The sequence below is a fragment of the Hylobates moloch genome, unplaced genomic scaffold, assembly GCF_009828535.3.
Source record: "Hylobates moloch isolate HMO894 unplaced genomic scaffold, HMol_V3 SCAFFOLD_15, whole genome shotgun sequence".
NCBI classification, from domain to species: domain Eukaryota; kingdom Metazoa; phylum Chordata; class Mammalia; order Primates; family Hylobatidae; genus Hylobates; species Hylobates moloch.
The window spans coordinates 14597516-14622143 of NW_026652290.1; the positions used below are offsets into that span (position 1 = coordinate 14597516).

Below are 24628 nucleotides of genomic sequence, written 5' to 3' on the forward strand. Positions count from 1 at the left end.
TGTTTTGTATTCTCATAGACATGAGATTTTGCCATGTTGCTCAGGCTGGTCTCAAACTCCTGGGCTCAAGCGATCCATCTACCTTGGCCTCCCAAAGTGCTGGGACTCAGGAGTGAGCCGCTGTGGCTGGTCCTATAAGGGTTTATTTATTGCAATAAAAAATGAACATACCATATTTTGCCTGTAAAGAAGTTTGCATTAAAGAAAGAGAAAGTATCATCTTCCAGCAGTGAAGTATTAAGATTTAAAGCAATATTACTACTTTTCACCTTATCCAACCCAAACCAGATCCAGATCCTGTGAATTAAAATGACCAGAATATTAGCACCCTTAATTGTAGCAATCTGTTCCTCTCTTTTTGTTTTCCATGGATTCTGTCCAACCCAGGAATATTATGTTTGCATTATCGCTATAGAATTTGCATCAAAGGCATGGCTTGATTTTTCTTTTTTATGTCCTCTGGAAATCTCAATCCCCAACGACTAAAATCCTGAAAGGTTTTAAGTTTTTCCACTAGTTAATAAATAAGAAATTAGTTGCATCTACATATTTAGATTATTGCAGGAAGTCATATACAATTTTCACTTTGCAAAACATGATTGTGTAGACAGCAGCTCATCTTCCAAGTAACTGTTTGTCGTTAGGTAGCTAGTATCATCTGTTCATCTAGCACTCTTGGCCTTTTTTACTCTTTAAACACAGAGCTTCCAAGAAGAGTTATAGGGCAGAGCTACAATGCAGTTATTTATTCCAGCCCTCTCACAAGACAACTATATTTAGGATATGATTTCACCAGTCTTAGACTCTGTACTTTGTAGTCTGGTACATAAACACAATTCAAATGTCCTCACAGTTCTTCATATGAGCAAAAAGAGAAAACAGATCTGAGTTAGTTCTATAATTAAAATTATTAAAATATAATATCAGATACAATATATTATGTGTGAGTGTGTGTTTGTATGAGATTCTTCTAAAAAGATAGCAAAATGTTGACAGTGCTAATCTCTGGAAAAAGGGGTCGTGAATAATTCTATGCTCTTCATTAAAATTGTATGTATTTTACAGATTTTATAATGATTCATATGCTACCATTATTGGAAGTAAATAAAGACTTAAGGTGTCCTCAGTGATATGCAATTAACATTTATTCTCTGTCTGAAACTCAATTTTGTAATCAGAGCACTAAATGATTTATTAAAGGTGTGGACTGCTTTTCAACCAACGGAAGCATAGTAATATACGATATACATCAAGGAAGGAAGGCAAAACCACAGTGCAATTAGGCAAAGGCAAAGAGGTAGTTACAAATATGGGACATATTTTAATAAGAGCTGAAGCCACTGAGCAAAACTTGTTCTTGTCTAGGGAAAGGATGTTAATCTACAGTTAGTCTTTTAAGGGTGGTACCTGAAAGTATGAACATGACTTTGAAGATGAATTCCTGTTTTAATAAAAAACCTGGGAGTCTACAGAAGAAGACTGCAGTGGTTTGTAGAGACTCCCAGATTGCCTATTAAAACTGCAATTCATTCGTAATTCTTCTTTCTGCCTCGACACCCAGTCATTACATTTTATCAGCTTCACGTCCAAATCATCTCAAGAATCTTCACTGCCTTCACTCCCACTGTCACCGTCTGAATATAGACTCTCATATCTCACCTTAGCCACTTCCTCCAGGTTCTTTCTGCCTCCTGCCCTGCTCCAACCAGCACATTTTCCCCCTGTGGCTGCCAGCTTTATTTTCTTTAACGTAAATCTGCTGCTGCCACTCTCCTACTTAACAAAATCTTCAACGTCTGCTCATCACCACATAATAAATCCCAAAAGTTATCACTAATCCACCTTCACTCACCTCCGTTCTGTTTGTGCACCAACATTTTTTCTATTTCTTCAACTGTAATGGGTGTTTTCATGTGTCCCTGCATTTGTATATGTTGATTGTTCTGACTGAAGGCCCCTCCCTTACCTTTCATTCATGCTGGGAAATTCATGCTACCTCTACTGAAATCATTTTCCTTACTTCCTTGAGTAGAATGAATTGGCTCTTCATTTGAACCCCCACAAAACTTTTTCTAAATTTAAAAAACAGCACTATTTCAAAACTGAGAAATGGCGTCTGATATTCAGGATACACAGCGATGCCCGGAACAGTTACGATGAGTAATTGTTTAAATTTAACAAACACTGATACAGTACTTATATTCAAGGTTCTGTTTTAAGTGTTTTACAAATATCAACTCATTTAATCTTCATGGCAACTCATGAAATAAGTACTAGTAGTATTCCCATTTAATAGAGGGAGAAAACTTAGTTGTAGAGAGTTTCAGTAACTTGCTTAAGGTTTCACACAGGCCAGGACTTAAACCTAGACAGTGTAGCTCTTGAATCCATGGCCTCGCCAACTTCAGCACTCTGCTATGTCCCCGAAATAAATGACAGTCATCAGGGCACACGCATCAGTAGAATTTCAGACTAATGAAAATGCTTCAAAGGAGTTAGTAGGATATCAGCCTTCTAAGGTTTATTCTTCATTAAACCATATAGCCACAGAATGTGGTAACCAGAAGTTTCCTTTGAACCACAGTGCTTGATTCAGGCGGCTGCTCAGAGTCACACAGCTTTACAATCTCTTCATTCACATAGTGCAAAAACCAGAACACCCTGTTCTCATTGAACCTAGTCTCTCTCAGCGTGGAGGAGATAGCCAGTTCTCATTAAGCTTTATGAAGCTACATGCTAAATGGAACTCAGGTTGCTTGGAGACCAGGTGTCCTTATATCTTTCGGTTGCCCAGGGTATTTCCTGGGGCAGAGCTCAAGAGTTGAAAGTCCACAGCTTGGGGGTAACTTTTTTCTTTCTGAACAAATAGGCTTTGATGTGGCTAAATCGGTTCCAAATATTGAGGCTACACACAAGCCATGATCTTTGGGGAAATGTTTATTTTCTGATGGAATAGCAGCACTTCATAGTTAAGCACCTTGCTGCTTAACTCTGCTTAATATGCTTGGTGCTTAACTTAGCTTAATGGTTAAGAGATTTGGACTATATGTAATAACATAGTTCAGAATTTAGATTATTATTCCTTTGATAAATACTAAGTTTAATGAAAAAAAATCATTGTTTTACAAATCTAGACTAATCATGCACTTAATGTATTAGCTGTTTTATTTTCTTCAGATTACACAAGTGTTATAATATACAGTACACTCATTATATGCTATTCAAACATTACAGAAAAACACAGCACGGACTAGAAAAGTCCTCTATAAACAGCTTCTAAAAAAACTGTAACCTAAAAGTCTGGTGTATGACTCTAATTTTGAATCTATATACACACAAATATTATCATAAAATTATTAATAATAATGTTTAAAAAATTAGATTGTACTTCAATATCATTTTAAACCTTGCATTTTAACTGAGCAGTAATTATTGAGTGCAAAAACTACTTAGGAAGTATTATATCACGTCATTTCCCTTGTATGTGGGAATCTGATAATTTAACATTGCCTAATTTCATATCTCTGCAATGTTCTGTATTCTAATAAATTAAAACAACTTTTGATATAAATTACCGCCTTAAATAGCAGAAATTAAAGTTTCTTCACACTTCTTTTACATCATTCTTGGAATTTTCCTGACCACTAAATTGACATAATAAGTTATCCAAGAACTTTGCTATTTCTCTTTATTTTAAACACATGCACAAACCTATCAATCAAACTTTATCCACATTACCTACTTACTTATATGCATTTCAGCACCTCACCATTCTGGGAGCTCTTGTTCCTAACATTAAAAGAAAAAAATCTCTCCCTCCCTGCAAACAAACAAACAAATTTTTATGTAATTTCCCATTAAACTTCCATGGCAAACAAATTTAATAATTTATGTTTAAAGAGAAAAAATGACCATGCACAAACAGACTGGAAAAGAAACACTTCTACAGCTAGGACAACAATGACCAGATATGACAAATGATTACTCCCTTCTCAGACTCTTTGCCATGTTCCACAGTTATTTTTAAACACTTTAGAACACCTGGGAAAACTGTTTCTGTACAGGGTAATTCTCCTGTACAGGGTAACATCTCCAAGAGATGCAGCAAAGAATTAAAATACCGTCAGAAAAAACTGAATAGAATAATGAAGGGATGTCAATGGAAGGATATTTAAAGAATGTAGATATATCTAGAAAACATAAGAGAATAGTAAAATAGAAAGCCCCTCCTCTCCCTCTTCTTCCCTTCTTGCTTCTCTTGTTCTGTCTCTTTATTCCTTTTTTTCTCTCTCTCTTCCTCTCTCTCACTCTGTCTCTCTCTGTCTCTCTCCATTTGCCTCTGACACACTCTCTCTTTGTATTTAAGTTTGAGGATATCCTAGAGCAGAACCAAGACAAAAAATGTTGCACCAGGGGCATGTTAATAACTGAATGCACCATGTACAAGATTGGCTTTATTTATTTATATAAACCCTGAGGCACTACATTAGAATTAATGGGAGAAAAATCTCAAGGAACCAGATTTCCGTATAATAAAATTTATTTGCAGCTGGGCTCAGTGGCTTACGCCTGTAATCGCAGCACTTTGGGAGGCTGAGGTGGGTGGATCAAGAGGTCAGGAGTTCGAGACCAGCCTGGCCAACATGGTGAAACCTCATCTCTGCTAAAAATACAAAAATTAGCCAGGCGTGGTGGCAGGCGCCTGTAATCCTAGCTACTAGGGAGGCTGAGGTGAAGAACTGCTTGAACTTGGGGGGCGGAGGTTGCAGTGAGCCGAGATTGCGCCACTGGACTCCAGCCTGGGCGACAGAGCAAGACTCCATCTCAAAAAAAAAGAAGAAAAAAAAGAAGAAAATTTATTTGCTCTCAGAAGTGTACATAAATTAATTGCACTGAATAGTAGTGGTGGTGGCGATATTATAAATAAAATTAAAAATAATGATTAACATTTATTGATCCTTGTCAAATATATTACATGTATTTTCACATTTAATCCTTAGAATAACTGCATGAATTAGCTACTTTTATTATCGTAATTTTACAGTAATTTACATTTTACATTAATAACTGAATGCACCATATGATATTAAAGCTTTCAAAATTTCTTACAGGTGAAAAGGTTGAATGTAGGAATTTGACTCCAGACAGACACTAGTTAAGTATTATAGGGATATATAGCATACTAGAGACTGAGCTCATAAGTACTTTGCTACATTGAATGGTTGTGAATCATTTATTCCTGAATTTGCCATTGTATCATCTAGACAAATATTTAATAATCTCTCCAGCAAATGCTAAAAGCCATTGTGGTAATGAAAATGTAGTGAGATTCAGGCAACTGGTAAATTGGAGTAGAGTTCATTGGTTTCTTGTTTTATGACCAGTCAAATACAAATGTCACAATTTCTGGGTTGCCAATTTTGGAAGCCTTCTTCAAACACCTTTATAATTATTATAATTATACACTTCCCACTGGCCCCCCCACCACCCACATTTATTCCAGGCAATGTCTGTTTCCCACTCATGGTACACAAGCACAGCTTAAAAAGCAATGGACTTTGGAAGGCTCCATCAGCTTTGCAGGCCCAATATAGTACATGAAACCTTTGCTTGTCCTAAGGATTCCCTCTTTAAAAGTCTTTCTTCACATAGTGACAGCAAAAACTCCAGCTCATCTTTGATCTTGCTGTATTCTATTAATTTGAAGTAAGGAAAGACAAAGATTCATAAAGTGCAGCAGCTGTGGTGACCCGAATCACTACTTTAAATTGACTTTAGGACTCAATATATAGAATTCTCAAAACAGTTTGTGATATGGTTTGGCTGCGTCTCCACCCAAATCTCATCTTGAATTGTAGCTCCCATAATGCCCACGTGTCCTTGGAGCGACCTGGTGGGAGGTAATTGAATCATGGGGACAGCTTTTTCCCATGCTGTTCTACTGATAGTGAATAAGTCTCATAAGGTCTGAGGGCTTTATAAAGGACAGTTCCCCTGTACACACTCTCTTGCCTGCTACAATGTAAGAAGTGCCTTTGCTCCTCCTTCGCCTTCAGCCATGATTGTGAGGCCTCCTCAGCCATGTGGAACTGTGAGTCCATTAAACCCAGTTTTCTTTATAAATTACCCATTCTTGGGTATTTCTTTTTCTTTTTCTTTTTTTTTTTTTTTTGACACAGATTCTCACTCTGTCACGCAGGCTGGAGTGCAGTGGCGCAATCTCGGCTCACTGCAAGCTCCACCTCCTGCCTCCCAGGTTCATGCCATTCTCCTGCCTCAGCCTCCCGAGTAGCTGGGACTACAGGTGCCCGCCACCACACCTGGCTAATTTTTTGTATTTTTAGTAGAGACAGGGTTTCATCATGTTAGCCAGGATGGTCTCGATCTCCTGACCTTGTGATCCACCTGTCTTGGCCTCCCAAAGTGCTGGAATTACAGGTGTGAGCCACCGCACCTGGCCACTTTTGGGTATTTCTTCATAGCAGTATGAAAGTGGACTAATACAGTAAATTGGTAATAGTAGGGTGGGGTGCTGCTGTAAAGACACCTGAAAATGTGGAAGCAACTTTGGAACTGAGTAACAGGTAGAGATTGGAACAGTTTGGAGGGCTCAGAGGAAGATAGGAAAATGTGGGAAAGTTTAGAACTTCTTAGAGGCTTGTTGAATGGCTTTGACTAAAATGCTGATAGTGATATGGACAATAAATTCTGGGCTGAGGTGGTCTTAGATGGAGATGAGGAGCTTCTTGGGGACAGAAGTAAAGGTCGCTTTTGCTGTGCAAAGAGACTGGTAACCTTTTGTCCCACCCTAAAGATCTGTGGAACTTCGAACTTGAAAGAGGTGATTTAGGGTGTCTGGTGAAAGAAAGTTCTAAGCAGCAGTATTCAGGAGGAAGCAGAGCATAAAAGTTCGGAAAATTTGCAGCGTGATTATGCAGTAGAAAAGAAAAAAACATTTTTGAGGAGAAATTCAAGGCAGCAGCAGAAATTTGCATAAGCCAGGATCTAAAAGCTAATCACCAAGACAATGAGGAAAATGTCTCCAGGGCATGTCCAGCAGCCCCTCCTATCACAGGCCCAAAGGCCTAGGAGGCAAAAATGGTTTCCTGGGCTGAGTCCAGGGCCTTGCTGCTTTGTGCAGTCTCAGGACTTGGTGCCCTGCATCCCAGCAGCTCCAGCCATGGCTAAAAGGGGCCAAGGTACAGCACATGCCATTGGCTTCAGGAAGGGCAAGCCCTAAGCCTTGACAGCTTACATGTGGCATGGAACCTACAGGTGCATAGAAGTCAAGAACTGAGGTTTGGGAACCTCCACCTAGATTTCAGAGGATGTATAGAAATGCCTGGATGTCCAGGCAGAGGAGTGCTGCAGCGGCAGAGCCCTCATAGAGACTCTCCTACTAGGGTAGTGCAGAAGGAAAATGTGTGGTGGGAGCACACAGAGTCCCCACTGGAGCACTGCCTAGTGGAGCTGTGGGAAGATGGCCACCATCCTCCAGAAACCCCAGAATGGTAGATCCACTGACAGCTTGTACTATGCACCTGGAAAGGTGGCAGACACTCAACATCAGCCTATGAAAGCACCCAGGAGGGAGGCTGTACCCAGCAAAGCCACAGGGGTGGAGCTTCCCAAGACTGTGGGAGCCCACCTCTTGCATCAGTGTGACCTGGATGTGAGACATGGAGTCAAAGGAGATCATTTCGGAGCTTTAAGATTTGGCTGCCTGCTGGACTTTGGACTTGCATGAGGCCTGTAGCTCCTTTGTTTTGGTCAGTTTCTTCCATTTGGAATGGGTGTATTTATCCAATGCCTGTACCCCCATTGTATCTAGGAAGTAACTAAATTGTTTTTGATTTTACAGGCTCATAGGTGGAAGAGACTTGCCTTGTCTCGGATCCGACTTTGGACTTGGACTTTTGAGTTAAGGCTGAAATGAGTTAAGACTTTGGGGGATGGTTGGGAAGGCATGATTGGTTTTGAAATGTGAGGACATGAGACTTGAGAAAGGCCAGGGGTTGAATGATAAGGTTTGGCTGTGTCCTCACCCAAATCTCAACTTGACTTTTAGCTCCCATAATCCCCACGTGTCATGGGAGGGTCCTGGTGGGAGGTAATTGAATCATTGAGAGGTGGGTTTTTCCTGTGCCGTTCTCATGACAGTGAATAAGTCTCACAAGATCTGATGGTTTAATAAAGCGAAGTTCCCCTGCACAGGCTCTCTTGCTTGCTGTCATATAAGACATGTCTTTGCTCCTCCTTCACCCTCAGCCATGATTATGAGGCCTCCCCAGCCATGTGGAACTGTGAGTCCACTAAACCTCTTTTCTTTATAAAGTACCCGATCTTGCATATTTCTTCATAGCGGTATGAAAATGGACTAATGTAGTTTGTTATCAAGATGAATTAATAAATCATAACATTTTATAATTAAAATAATTAATAAGTGTTACATAATATCAAGGTTTCCATGGATGTAGTGGCTTCTCAGCATGTGAGATATATTTATCTTCAGATATTTATATTGGGATGCTATTGGGAGGATTTATTAAAATCAACAAATTAACCAAAAATGATACTTGAGTTCCTAACATATGTAAATGACTTATTTATTTATTGTTTTAACTCAAACTGAGATCCAGTTTCTGGTTTGCAATTATTTTCTTTTGTCTACGTTCTAGGGTGTATATGAATGTGACACTGTCTGTGTGTATTAAATGATATATTTTCTGTTTCTTTTATTGGAGCATAAGATTTTTAAGGGTGGGACTCACTGCTTGTGTGTATGGTTCCTTACAGTGGCTGGTAAAGTTTTATCTAAACAAACTCTCTGATCTTGAAGAAATATGACAAAATATCAACAGTTAAAATTTATTATCAAAATTTGTTTAAATTTTTAAACTTCTGAATCTCATCACTCTACCAAAAATATTGTGCACTTGCGTGTTTGCATGTATTTTACAGGATAAACTTGTATGTGTTCATTAATTGAGGACTCGTTTTCAATACCCTGGAGGAACCCATTGCTTAAAAGGAACCTGGCAAGAAATCCCTTTGCATTGTAACATTGATTGAGTATTTGATTATTTTTATGGATGGTGCATTTTTATTTCAATAAGATGATTTGTGCTAATTCCTGAAAATATTTTTGCAATGTGATTTATGAGAGTTAAAGTCAGTTCTGAATACTGGATTTTGGATAAGCTGACAGCAATGCAGTCTGATAACATGTGACTACGCCTATTCTCTAGTAGCCACAGGCCATTTTCCATGCCATTCAATAAAAGGAGTTTCCATTATGACTAATTTTACGTGTTCTGAAGATCTTTCATTATACGGCACAGTGCGGCATCATTTAAAAATAGAAATGCCTATAAGACATTTCTTTATTTTCTTCCTATTGTGACACGTTCTTTTTTTAAGTGTGTGTACACCACCCAGACACTCTTCGCTTTATTACCTGATTCTTTGTGGTGTCTGTAATTCCCTAGCTCTGTAAAGTCAACCTTCAAAGTTCAGATAAGAAAAGAAACAGGCACATTTGTGCATATTTCAGTCTGGCTGAGGGGAAAAAAATGAACTTTGAGCTGGCTACCTCATACTCTTTCTCTTAGCATGCCCCACTTTTCTACTCTGATGAAGAAACACAAAATACGATATTATTCAAATAACTGTATAGGGAAAAAAATGGCTTTCTCTGTTCCCCAGACTTGCCTGTTGACATAGCAAGACATAAATAAATTCCTAAACTAATTACGGTAAGTGATTCACAATGTTTCAGTAAATATCTTACCTAGATGAGGTTCAAATTACTTCAGAGGATTTATTAAAATCAACAAATTAACCAAAAATGATAGTTGAGTTCCTAACGTATGTAAATGACTTATTTATTTATTGTTTTAACTCTAACTTAAACTGAGATCCAGTTTCTGGCTTGTAAGAAATAGCAAGATAAGACCTAGTAAGTTAGATCAAAGAATTTCTTTGGCTAAAGTTGGATCTAACTTTCATACTTATTATTTTACTATATATGTTCATGTGTAAAACCCAGATTATGTATATGTATAAAACCTAAGAGACACATAAAAACAATTTTAAAAAATCAATTTTGATAAACACCTATTTTCTGAATTATACAGACTTCAGTTTTGCTCCAAAATGAAAGGTGTGATAATTAACTCAAATTTGTGATTTTGCTTTGAAGCCAGTGCAATTGCCAAATCGATGCCTCTGAAACCTTCTTCACCAATCTTTGTTTTAAACTGAAAAAACTTCTCCATTCCTTCAGCTCACAGCACTAACATGGTCTTTGGCTTTCAATTATTCTTAAACTAGAATTTCTTCAGGAAAGCTATTTACATCTAAAGGTAAAGAAGCCCATTTGTTAGCAGATATCTAAGAAAGAAAGTGAAATTTTGTATTGATGCTCTCCCATTCAAATTCAAAAGGGGATAAATTTGGTATTGATGCTCTCCCATTCAAGTTCAAAAGGGGATAAAACAAATATCTTTACGAAAAGGCCTCTGTATTTCATCAGCTAATACATGAAATTTAGATGAGACACATAAAAGCAGATCCCTTAAATCCTAGAGATTATAAACCATTTGAAATGACAGTTGTTCTAAACAAACATGTGATTCACATGGAAAATTTTTGTATTTGCTCTATCTATTCAACTTAGTTCACTTTTCAGTAATTGGTAGTGTTCTTCTAATGTATTAATCCATTGAATAACATGTGTTAGGTTACTTTCTCAATATTTTTGGACAGTTTGTCCTTAGTTCAGACCAGTTCAGTGTTTTTTTTTTTTAAATAAAATAGCACTCTTGTATAGCTTCATGTAATATTCTATTGCCATCAATCACATTATAATGATTATATTAATATGATATATGAAAAAGTTGTTTCCCAGTGCCATTCAGATGCAAATAACTCCAGTCTACTCCACCAAACATATTTTTATTTGTAATATAGCTTTTTATAAATGGCTTAAATATGGAGAGCTACTTGACTGTATTCTTTTTATCTCCCAACCCACCTGTCTCAAAATGCCCCCAGTAAACAGTTTTGCTCATAGAACTTTCTTGCTTTCTCTCTTTTCTTCTTTTTCTTTCTTTCCTTTCTTTCTCTTTTTCTTCCTCTCTCTCCCTCCCTCCCTTCCTTCCTTCCCTCCTTCCCTCCTTCCTTCTTTCTCTTTCACTTACTTTTTTAATGAAGAGTTGAGTAAAAGATCCTTTATGTGACAAGTATCCAGACTGAAAATTTCACTTTAACTTCCTCTTTTTGTTATCAAGTTGATACAGTTATACAGTAAAAAGAAAAAGGGTATTATTTTCATCCAACTTTGTCTATTTTCAGATGGTGTTCTTTTTATGAAAGAGTCAAAAATCATAGTTTATTGAGATATTACTTGGTATCAGGGTGTGGTATTAGCTAATAAAACCATCCAATGGAATTCTTGCTGGTTTTTAACAGATTAAAGCTTGCAAAGAACTTATTACAGCATCTAGAATTGGGTATCATTAATTATAATTAACATTTTACTGAAAAATGTGTTGTTTTCTGGACAGTTGTTACCCTTATGGGCTATATAGTTTAGATATAATCCATTGGAAAACACGTTTATTTTCTCAAAAAAATCCCTTAAGTGGCCATTGCTGAGGATTATATATGCCTCAGGATATTGTTCTGAAAAGTTCTTGATCCAATTTATGAGTGAGATTGTCAAGAATCAAAAAGTATTCATTCTTATGGTTTTACAGGTTTATAGATCAGGAGTCTAGAAACTAATTTCTTGTTTTTACAAATAATATTTTATTGAAACACAGCCATATGCATGTGTTTACATGCTATTCACGGCTGTTTTCAAGCTACAATGCTGTAGTTAAGCAGTTGTGGCCAGAAACCACATGTAGCCCACAACACCTAAAACATTTACTGCCTGGTCCTTTAAAGAAAAAAATTGCCAATATCTTGTATAAATGGTCAGCAACTATTAATTCAGCTGAAAGTTAAATGATTTATTCAACAAATATTAGCAAATATTTACAAAGTTTTAGAACTAGGAAGCAGGCAAATACTTTTCTTATAGAGCTTAATCTAGTTGAAACAGATGAAAGTGCAGAACAAAGTAACCTAGACTGTTTATTTTTTTGAAAGTCCTTAAATATTTCAATGCTTCTCTTTAATAAGACTTCCAAGAAAAAAATTTCCCCATTTATTTTACAGATGGGAGTGCATTTTGGCAGAGTCGCTATCAAAACTTGGCTGTCTTTCGGGGGCAAACAGAGGAATCAAAATAAGGATTTATCTCCACTTTGACAAAGGGAAGAGAATAAGCCCACTTTTGACAAATCAACACGTGCGAAGTCCACATTTTGAACCACGAGGCAAAAATTAGTATGAGATGTTAGTATTATCTTAATTGCAGAAGAGTCAGATACTCACTCATAGTACTTCTGTCATTGAGTCGCAGATTTATAAGAGGCAGGGTATGTGTGGATTGTGCTTCTATGAACAACCGAATTATCTGTTTAATCCAATGCAAGCAAAGTGATGGGAATTTTTCCAATGCTATTATTGATTTTGTTCTTCATGCTACAGTATTAAGGCTTATGATTCTAAGGTGCTGCACAACGGTGGGGCAAAACACAGGTTTTATAAACCCTATTAGTGCTGAGTATACTTGCATTGGGAAGGCAATGAAAAACAAAAATGGAGGTCCTGTGTTTTGAAGATATTAATGGATGCACAGGCAGGTTCATGGCTACCCTTTTCATCTGAAAACTAAAAACCCTTCTAGGGAAGTGAGTTATCCAGTTAAATCTTTCCCTGCCAGAGCAAACATAAAGACAAGATGTAGTGCTCAGAGGAAAAACCATTAATCACCATTGTCATAACATGCCCCTCGATTCCATTGCTTCATTTCAGAAGGTGACATCAAGAATAATTATCATCAGTCATGCAGATTTCAAGACTCTTATAGGAGAAATTATGTTAACATCCAACCTCAAATGTAAAGAATACTTTAAAATGTTTGTGTATCATGCTCAAAATCAGAAAAAAAAAAAAATCTCCCAAACTCCTTAGGGCATTTTCAGCCACATAAACTAAATAAATTCAGCAACAGAAACTAGTTCTCCTGAGTTCTGGCACTAAATCAGTGACAATTATATCAACAAAAATATCACTCTCTGGTTTTCAGAGATGAGGTGAAAAAAAATCACTGGAAATATACAACTTTGCTTGACTTCCTATCAATAGTTATTCTTACCGTCAATAGACATGATGAGTTGGAGACACAGGTCTGGACAATATTGTCTCCTTAGTGCCTAGATACATCCTGAAAAAGCAGATTGGCCTTTTCTTGTATTTTATTTGAGAAAAAATAAAAAGCTCAAGTTTTGAGCTTTTTCTAGTCCCTCAAAGCCTTCAGCTTGGTCTAGCAGCCCTCTGAAGGCACCAAGGATCAATTACCTTGGATCAAAGACAAATGCAAACAAGAAGAATGCAGTTTCCTAACATCTGTGGGATACAGGGTGAGAATTAATATGGAAAGCCATATACTGTATATCTAAATATTTAAATTATAAACCAAGTCAAAATGATTAGATAAAATCTTTTCAACTGTCTTGACAAATATAGCTTATAGCTTTTTAATGATGTGGATAGTCAAGCTCGAATTTAGAATTCTCAGATTCTTTGCAGTTTCCCGTCGGCACATAGGAGTAAGGAAGTGACAGTCCCTAGGGCCTGGCTGTGGGTTCACCTGGTGTGTCTCTTACTTCTGGTTCTGTGGCAACCGTGAGGGTACTTGCAGGTATGCCTGTACAGCTATTCACCTATAAGGTGCAAGATCCTTCCACACTCCTCAACGTCTCCACCCTTATACATTATAGCTACCTTGGTCTACTTGGACCTAGGGTTATGGGGTATATCTATGGGTGATGGTCTTGGAGGATTAACCTAGAAGTAGGCTCTAGCTCTTAGGGCAAGAAATTCAATGATTCTAGATTCCTGGAATATAGTCTAGAAAAGAAGCATAGTTCCTAGGTGGGCCTGTTCCCTTATTCTCTCTGCTTCATGAGGAAGGGTACATCCAGACAAGGGACAGAATTGGGTCCTCTAAAGTGTCACCTTGGCACAGAGACTAATTAGTATTTCTCAAACCTAAGGGTAGTACCACTGATGTGTTTCTATGTCAGAAATGCATACTTCTACAATCTTCCATCATACATGTTATTCTTGCCTATAAAGTATAATCTAGAAAATATTTAACTCTCAATTGGAGGGGGAAATATCATTCTTCCATTACGTTATTGCACAGCATTTTGTAATAACTTAGGTCAAAGTTCTAAATTGATAAGATCAAATCAAACGGCCCATGCCTTTTGCAATTGTTTTCTGAATGATTTTTTTAAATTGAATTTAGTGTGGGTTATTACATACAAGCCATGGTCAAACCTGCATGGACTCATCTTCATCCCCAGTGAGTCCCTTTCATTATATTTTAGAAATACTCTGTACATGGTACACCATACCTTTATGTGAGTTTTGTCTAGTTTAGACTCTTTCCGTTCATACTAATGTCTTATATGTCAGACTGTTCACTGCAAAATGAACCTCCCTTATACATGTGCTTTTTCAGTGAGTAGCTCTCTGGGGTTTATTCACTTTCTTCACTTTCTATGATCCTCTTGACATTTTTGAACAATGTTCTCCATCTCTTCTTTACAAGTCATTCTGATCATACAGAAATGCTTTGTGCCTAGAAACAAATGTCAATTCGAAGACAATTCTTCAATTCCCAGAAAATTGACCTCACATATCTTAAAGGCATTGGCTGAGGCAGACTGTTTCCTTCTGAATCGGAATCTCAATGGACTCCATCATTTGTATATGCATGCTTCATTTTACAATGTTGCCAAACAAGGTTGGATGAGGGGTAAGGGGATAAGCAATTACTTTAGCATCTGACTTCTACAATTAACATTACAGTGAAATATAAAACTTGGGGCTGGTTATGGAAACACTTTGAGTCAGCCCCTTACATTGAATGACCCTTCAATTCCATCAGATACCTAACTCAACACTCACTTTGGAAAGAATCTAATGATATATCCATTCTCATAAATCCATGCACTTAATCTGTGTTGTATTCATTTACATTTTTAACCAAGCAAACCTACAAAGTAAATAAATATATAAAGGATGGATGATAAAACCAAGTAACTTCAAGATAAGCAAGTTAGACTTTTCCTGCGTTCACGTGTAAACTATGGCAGTGATAACCCCTAACACATCCTATGAACGTCATTGCAAATGATAAGGATAATGCCCAAACATCAAACCCTCTTATTTTGGGTTATATACATATTTTTATAGCTGGCATTTAACTAGTAAGACTATTAAGTAGAATGCTTACTCAGACTTATCTTAAATAGAGTTAAGACTCTTCCCAGAGGAAACAGCCCTTCCTTTTGCACCAGCTTAGACCAGCTGCAATTTGTTGAGTTGAGAGGACTGGCACAGCTCTCATTTTCAACATACCCACATAAATTGTAAACAATTCCCTGGAGGTCAATAAGTCACAATGAATTAAAATCTCCATTTTTCCCTTTCTGCAAGACTACAGTGTTCTTCATATTTTTTTAAAAGCCACATTCTATTCCAGGAATCTTGGGAATAAGAAATCATAATAGCTATAATTTATTGAGTGCACTTTATTGTGTGCTAAGTCCTTTATACATCTAATTCAATGCTCACAATAACAATGTAAACCAGTACTGTGAACACCTTCATAGAACAGATGCAGAAACAGAAGATCAGAAAATTTTGGTGATTTGACCAAAATCACGCTGCTTAAAACATGTAGAACTGAGATTTAAACCTAAACCTGGATGACTCTAATAATTCATGTTTTAATTACTACATGAGGTTTCTTGATTTTTGTTTTTTTTCCCAGTAGACCAAAATCTTTGGCCTCAGAATATAGTTAGGATTCTCTCTTCTAGGATGTAGCAGTATTCTTATTGTGTTCTTGAGTGCCAATCATGGAGTTATTCAATAAGACCAAAAATCTGAGGTCCTTTCTAAGAATTGTCTTGATGGCTTGTTGAAGCCACTGTGTATTACATAACACAATGACTTATTCTCTTCTGTGGTTCACCAAAGGGCGGCACACATCTATGAACACTCCTATAAAACAGCATTGGTTATGACAGCCCTCTGGGTATAGTCTTCAGAATATGGTTCCAAAACATTAATCTCCTCCTTCTAGCAGTTTCCAAAATCTTCTACCTAATAAGCAACTTAGCAGAGATTCAAATATTTAATATAACTTGTAAAACCAAGTGTGGCTGGGTATATTTGCACATAAAATCTGCAATATCACCTGCTAATTAGATCTTATTTAACTGACCATAGAAGAGTCTAACGGAATGAATTAGTGGTGTTTGAATTTCTGTTGGCGTTGATGATAATGACAATACAATCTCATCTAATTTAAGCCCAGCTTTGGGAAAACTGTTATGGCTCCTAAACTACTAAAACCACTGGTTTCCTGCTTTTTCCTAAATCTAAATTAGAGTGCATGGGATGCTCTTTTTAAATGAGTCAGTGGTTTTGAGAGCTGGCCTTTATAAACCCAGAGGAAGCCAATGATAACTGAGTCAAGGGCAATTGTCCTGTATGAGTACATATACCTGCCTCAAACTGAGTTTGACGTATGTCTAATTTATTAGAATCACTAAGAATAATGGCACATAACTTTTCAGAAACAAAGGGGAGCGATCTGTTCTTTTGATTGTCTGTTGAAGCAACTATAATGTTTAATATGATCACTATAATGAATGCGTTTTATGCATACTTTTTAAGCCAGGGAATATATATATATATATGATTATATTATTATAATATATATAATTGTATTATTCTCTCTCATATAAAACATTGTCACTAAAGAGGCTTACAGATATTGCTTTGTTTTTTTCAAATGTGAAGAAAATTTAAGTCATTAGTATGCTTTTACTCGGTCCCTGTTTATTTTCTTATAAAATTCCAAACTCTATAAAGTTTAATCAATCATTCTCTGCTGGACTTAAAAAGTTGGCCACTGGGTAGAGTTAAGCCCAGGTTGGATGGTAAAAATTTGCCTCCTAGGCCAGGCACAGTGGCTTAAGCCTGTAATCCTACCACTTTGGGAGGATGAGGCGGGTGGATCATGAGGTCAGGAGATCGAGACCATCCTGGCCAACATGGTGAAACTCCGTCTCTACTAAAAATACAAAAATTAACTGGGCGTGGTGGTGCATGCCTGTAATCCCAGCTACTCGGTAGGCTGAGGCAGGAGAATCGCTTGAACCAGGGAGTCAGAAGTTGCAGTGAGCCGAGATCTCACCACTGCAGTCCAGCCTGGCCACAGAGACTCCGTCTCAAAAAAAAAAAAAAAAAAAAAATTGCCTCCTCAAGTTAATCAGAAGTTAGTCCTCTGTGTGGTCATTCCACTTTTGAGGTTGGTGACACCATATTTATCTTCAAGAATTACCCCTTGATTATGACACTACTTTAGGAGTTCAGATGTATAATGATCAGTGCATGGATCAGTGTGGAAACATGTAATAATTTATCTTGAGTGGTGTTTGTAGTTCATCTTTGCACTGTTGTATACATTGTATACACTACACATGGATTGTGATCCTTCCTCTCTCTGAATTTTTAGAGGCTGATCGTTAGCAGCAAGATGTAGAGCTTTCCATTGTCCTAATACAAAAGAAATTTCCAAAATGCACACAATTTATTAGTATTATTAAGTATGTGGCAAACATAATAACAGAAATCATCTATCATTTAGTTATCAAAACAAGACTGTAGGCAATTCTGTTTGGTTACACTTTGGAGAATCCTTGATCTCATTTTAATTCAAGTATACAAATTAAATACAGCCCCTTCTTTTACACAGTGCCAGCACAGGCAACCCTCAACCACACTTCCAGATTCTTAACCATTTATTTTAAGCTGTTGAATAGTGATGACACAATATCAGTCCCCTTAAATCAGTATTTTTTCAAAAGGAACCAAGAAGGCATTTGGCCTCAGACTCAAAAATGATCCAACCCACATCAAGGCTAGCAGTTCTTGGTTAAAATGGAACTGACTCTGAGAGTCTTCCAGCAACCTCTCTCTTCAGCAACAAGTTATTTACCAAAAACCAATGGAGCTGAAATGTCATGACATTGAATTTTTAAGACAACAATTTCTCATTTCCTTGCCAGAATTGGAAAGAGATAAAGTAAAATAAACAGCATTAAAATAAAACAAGTCTCACTCCTGGTAACCTCTAATATTAACATCATTTTCGTTTCAGCAAAATCTTCACTCTACTCATCAAAGAACATGAAAAGCTCAATTGATGGGACAAACAGGAAATTATTCTTATTATACACTTCTTTTACAATGATAATTATGGCATGGAGACATCTTTTACATAGTAAAATGAACATCTTAACCTTTTGCAAATAGTGTGGTTATTTCCTTCCTGGGAGTGGAAGTTCTGAGAGAGCAAAGAGAGAAAGGAATACTGATATTTCTGAGAGTCTGCCAGAAGAAAGCCTGCCTGGCTAGTTTAGCGGCGGAGCTGAGTCTGAATAAGGTATTTTGCTGCAGAAAAGAATGCCAGTTTCTGTCTTGATAACTTCCCATTTGGCAAGTACAAAGTATGTTGATTTTTACAGTTGATATTACAGAAGTGTATGCAGGAAAACAAAACAAAACAAAAAAACAAAAAACACAGGCTGCTGAGCTCAAGATCCTATTGCAATCACAATATCAATGTATGTTTTCTAAGAATGTTACCATTAATGTTCTAGAATCATATGATTAGAAAGTGCAGGCTCTCATATGGTTTGGTCGCCCAGGTCAGGGCTGAATGATGTCTTGAAAGGGATGTCAAAGAATTGAAAGAAACACAAAACCAAAGTGGGACCACTCTAGGCACATGCCTTTATCCCTTAATCAAATGTTCAGTGCACTTCTTTTGATTAATTAGATTCCCAATGATGCAACTGCATTGAAATGAATGTATTACATTTAGTATCAGTCTAGGTTCTTCAATTTCCCACTTCAGATACATTTTTGCACGTGTTCAAAGAAAGTTTCACACAGTCCCAATTCATCACCTTCCCCTCTTCTGTTAACAGAAGGAAACGTAGTAGATTGCCTGACTTTCCCTAATTTCCATATCCCAAACAGCAAGAACAAGTTCAATTGCCTAAAAATTTCATCTCATAGATGAAATTTCCTTGGGATATTAGCTTTCATAGTTAAAACACGCACAGGTAGGCATATTCTAGAGCATGGTAAAAACCAACATGATCTCTCATCAGCTGCTACAGAATTTATTCAACCATTCATGTGGACAATTATTGGCTCATCTGATCTTTTTTTGACAATATCTCTGGGACATCTTTTTGGGTAGAACGGTTGGGAAAAGAGAGTAACTTCCCTTGGAAGATATGTTTTCACATCTAGTTTTAGTAAATAGGTTTAAATGTTTACTCTAGTATTAAATGTTACTTTTCCAGTACAGCCATCTTAAACAATGCAATTTGTCTTCATGCACACACATGTGTATGCACACACTTATCCACATCAACCATTATTTACCTGTTATAAGTAGAGAGGAACATTGATGAAGAAAATTTCAAACAGAAGAAAATTCAAAAGTTGTTCATGCTTATAAAGCACATATGCTTTGGTGTTGGGTTTGCCTTCCAAATTATGTTAATATTGAAGTGAATTTGCATTCTCCAAGCATGTACCAGCTATAGAGTGTGACAGGAGAGGCTTGGTGAGGGACAGAGAGGAGAAAAAAGTGGCGTTCAAAAATCAGAGAAGTGGGCAGAAGGCAAGCAGCATTTATTTTTTTTGAGACAGAGACTCACTCTGTCGCCCAGGCTGGAGTGCAGTCGTGGGATCTCAGCTTACTACAACCTCCACCTCCAGGGTTCAAGTGATCCTCCCACCTCAGCCTCCCAAGTAGCTGGGACTACAGGCTCGTGCCACCATGCCCAGCTAATTTTTGTATTTTTAGTAGAGCTGGGGTTTCATCATGTTGGCCAGGCTGGTCTCGAACTTCTGGCATCAAGTGATCTGCCCACTTCGGCCTCCCAAAGTGCTGGGATTACAGGCCTGAGCCACCGTGCCCAGCCAGGAAGCAGCATTTGAAAGTGTTCTCTGGACTATCCACAGAATAAATAATACATGTGCTGAACCAAGTATTCATTGTCATCTTTATTTTATATATATATAATTAAATATTAAATACTAATATTAAATATTAATATTAATATTAAATATATGTTTCCATTCAAATGTTTTTTCAAAATAATTTTTCAAATATGTGCTCCGCACTTACATAAGCACATGGAAAATAATCTTCTGACTGAGGTTTGTCCACTGCGTGGATGACATCACATATAAACAGTCATGGTTATTTAGGCACCAAATCATTTCCAACTCATTCACCAGTGTGACTCAGGAGTGAACCAGGGAATAAAATAAATGATGTTGGCATTTTCCCCTTATGACCAGGCACTTGACCCTGGGAAAGGGAGATGCAGTTGTTAAAACAACAGATTATAAACTGCTGGAGTGGTCTAGGAAATATCATTTAAGAAACTCTTTGGATGGGGGAATCGGAGTGAATTTGCAGCATTGCTTGAGCTCAGATCCCAGCAAGGAGAATCAGAAGGGGCACTGCATGTGTCCCAGCCTCCCCGCTGGCCACTGCAGAATTCTCTCTGGAGCAAAGTAGTTCCATTTGATGGTCAAAAGGCCAGGCCAGAAAAAACCTGCTGTAACTGGGTTTGGACAGTGCAGATAATTTCCTGGGGAAAACACCACTGTATTTCTGCTTTCCCTGAATCTGTTAAAAACATGTTTGTTTTGGCATTTTTCAGCTCTTGTGTGATTTTCAGTATTCCACAGTTTGGGAGGATTAGATTACACCTTGTGACCAAAATGAGGGCTAGGAGTAAGTTAACTCCGCAGCCTTAGAATCCTATAATTTTGGGTTCAAATAGAAGGAGTAAGGTGAGTCTGGATAAACTTTGTTTTAAGGATTTAACACAATATACTGAGCAGGGCTTAAGACATCATATTTCTACATTATATACTAAAGGATAGCACATGATATCTGTGCCTTAAACGTATCATATGCCAACGCTTGTCAAACCAGGGAAGGGTTGTGTATAAAAGAGCTTGGGAATGAAAGAAAAGCAAGAGTTCCACCCCCTCACTTCAGAGGGGAGACACTGCATCAAATGAAATTTAAGGGTTTTTTTTTTTTTTTTTTCAGAATCACACATAAAAAAGTAGCAGAGCTCCCAGTAGAACTCAGATCTCCTGACTTTTGGCACAATGAGCATATATGTGCATGAAGACACATCTGCTCTTCAGATCAAAAGCTTCTGTTTGAGGCACACACACACACACACGCACAATTATTTAAAATATAACATTTTATAGTTTTGTTTTTTGAGATAGGGTCTTACTCTTTCACCCAGGTTGGAGTGCAGTGGTGCAATCTCTGCTCACTGCAGCCTCCACCTCCCAGTCTCATGCATTCCTCCCACCGCAGCCTCCTGAGTAGTTGGGACCAAGGTGTGCACCACCATGCCCAGCTAAATGTTTGTATTTTTGGTGTAGATGGGGTTTTGCCATGTTTCCCAGGCTGGTCTGGGTTTGTTTGGTTTTAGAATACTGACCGAAGTAGCTCTGAATTGCTCATAGAAGCTCTGAAAATAAAATAGAAATGAATTGGAAAAAGGATACTAGATAAATGCCTATTCTTCCTCTTTGGAGCAGATGAGAGAGAATCCTGAGTATTTTTCTAAAACATGAATGCCTTTTCTACCACTACTGGGGAAAGCTCTTTTAGCAGGACAAATAAAGAGTAGAAATCCTTTGATTTAGCAACTGTCTCTTCATTAAAGCTAGTAAGTATATTCCCTCAGATAATTATTACACTAAAAATATCAGAGAAGACATAACCACTCTATGAAATAACCATTTGTCCAGTGTCAGAAAGAAGAAATAAAAGCATATTTTACACACTTGTATTTATTTGTCAGGTTCTTTATAAATCTATCAGAAAGCAAAATGATTCACTCTAAAAGCAGAGATAAGGTCTGTAAAATTAATAAAAGCTATGTTTATATAACCTTAACTTAGAGGGATAGTAGCATGTCACACATTGTTTCACTTTTTTTGGATGAGGTTTATGATGATTAAAGTTTCATAACTGTAATCATTTCACAATCACTAGCAAGCTTAGAAAAGGAGGAAAAGGTAAAGGAGTACAGCACATTGCCAAATGGCAGATCTAACATGCAACCTTGTGTATTGTGGAAGGAACGAGAAGGAGATAATGATGAGTGAGTGTATATGTGTGTGTGTGTGTGTGTGTACACATGAGAAAGAGAGAGAGACATAGATGAGAAAGAAAGAGAGAGAAAGACAGACACAACTACACATACACAGAGACAGAGAAAGAGAAACAGAGAGGGAGAGAGAGAGAAGCAGAGAGACAGCGCCATAGAGACAAAGAGAGACCATCATATATCAAGAAGATTGGATCTAAGTGTGAGTAAAGATATGGCTACACGATTTAGTGCATTTCACTTGACTTTCACTAGGAGGTGGGGAATTGAGACTGATGCCATATAGGATGCTGAGTGAATTTACAGCCATTTGGCTTGGTTTGCTGCTGGCCTAACCTTCTTTTTCAAAATTATCTATATGAAGCCTCTCCTGTGGATATTGACTGATTGTGTATTTTACTATGTCCACAAAAGATGGGAAAGAGCAAAAGTCAATGTGTTGAATCCAGCCATGGACAGGATGTTAGCAAAGACTCCTTTGTGGCTTGTTATTGGAGACAGAGGGGAAATCATCAAGATTTTAGGGGGAAATCAGCTCTGTAAATAAATTACATTGAACTATAGGGGTTGGCAAACAAAATCCATTTATCTGCCCCATATAGCTGGTGTCATACCCAATAAAATCACAAGGTTAATAACAAATTATTATAAATGGTAGGAAATTGTTGGTAATAGATACCTTTTAAAAAAGAGGATTTATCAGGGCAATTTCTAGCAGAGATAGTTATTCTCTCATTTTTTTAAGGAAGTATACTTTAAAAGAAGTATGTGAAAGAAATGTAGGTATGTAAGATAGGTAAGCAGAAGCAACTTCTTTTGGTTACCTGTTGGCTGAATTTCCCTTGCAGAAACATGATGCATCATAGAATTTATAGTCTTGCATCTTATCTTGCCTGCTAGGGAGAAAATAAGATTCACAAAACATTTAAGTTTACTAATTCTTTAGCTAGATGGGTTTCTGAACTTTTCTGCATACATGGATACAAACAGAGAAGAGGGGATGCCGCACTCCAGGGGTTAAGTGGTGGGGTGATAGGAAAGAGTGTAGATAAGGTGTCAAAAGGGAAAGATTTGTGAAACTAGTCTACCCTGCTTCATGTTTTATCTAAGGATTTTAGACCATGACTTAGAATTGTGCACCCAGGGTTTTTGTTTGTTTGTTTGTTTTGTTTTTTAGACTGATGAAGATAGATAATGCACTTGTTTTTTTTTTTTTTTGACAGAGTTTCACTCTTGTTGCCCAGGCTGGAGTCCAGTGGTGCGATCTTGGCTCACGCAACCTCTGCCTACTGGGTTCAAGTGATTCTCATGCCTCAGCCTCCTGAGTAGCTGTGATTACAGGCATGCACCACCACACCCAGCTAATTTTGAATTTTTAGTAGAGATGGGGTTTCATATGTTGGTCAGGCTGGTCTCGAACTCCTGACCTTAGGTGATCCTCCTGCCTCTGCTTCCCAAAGTGCTGGGATTACAGGTTTGAGCCACTGCACCCGGCCTGATAATGCACATGTTAATAGAAGAACTTTAGTGGCTGCTTCCCAAACTTCACTCTAAACAAAGATAAATCAACTTGTGACCTCTGCCTTTCAAACCACCTCTGCCACCTCCTTTTCCTCCATTTTTAAAGAGGATTCTCTACTAGAAAACCTAATTGTTACTCTTAAGTATTCCATCATTACAGATGCTTTTCCAAGAAAAACTAATGATGTAATACCAATCAACTACAGGGAGCGTCAAGACACTGGCATTTGGAAATCTAGAAGCAATTCAACTGAAGATGACTCATCTTTTCGTTAAAAGGAATATCCATTCACTGTGCCTAGCACTTCACGTAGTGGCAACATTAAGTCTTTAGAGAAGTTTGAGTTAGGATGAGTGCAGCTGGTTATATGCATTGTTCTATTAATTCAGTCATTCATTCACTTTAATGGCAAGTTACAATGGCACTTACAATGTTTCAACAACTCTGCTAGATTTGGGAACAAAACACAAGGGTAAAAGACCCATTCCCTGGTCTTTGGCAGTGTAAGGTATGGCAGATTATTTAAATAATATGATAAATAGTAAAGTATCAGTAAACCTTCAGGATTAGGGAACATGAAATGTGAGCTCAAAACCCATACATGGCTAAAGGAGATGTGAGGAAATACTTCCTCTAAATATCCAAACTGTGGCTTCGTCATGAAAAGAGA

The 24628-nt window shown here is 37.4% G+C and overlaps 1 pseudogene; it reads left to right on the forward strand.

Moving 5' to 3' along the window:
• Positions 1 to 24628, forward strand: part of LOC116483823 (calmodulin-like) — a 66388-nt pseudogene that overhangs the window by 30950 nt on the left and 10810 nt on the right.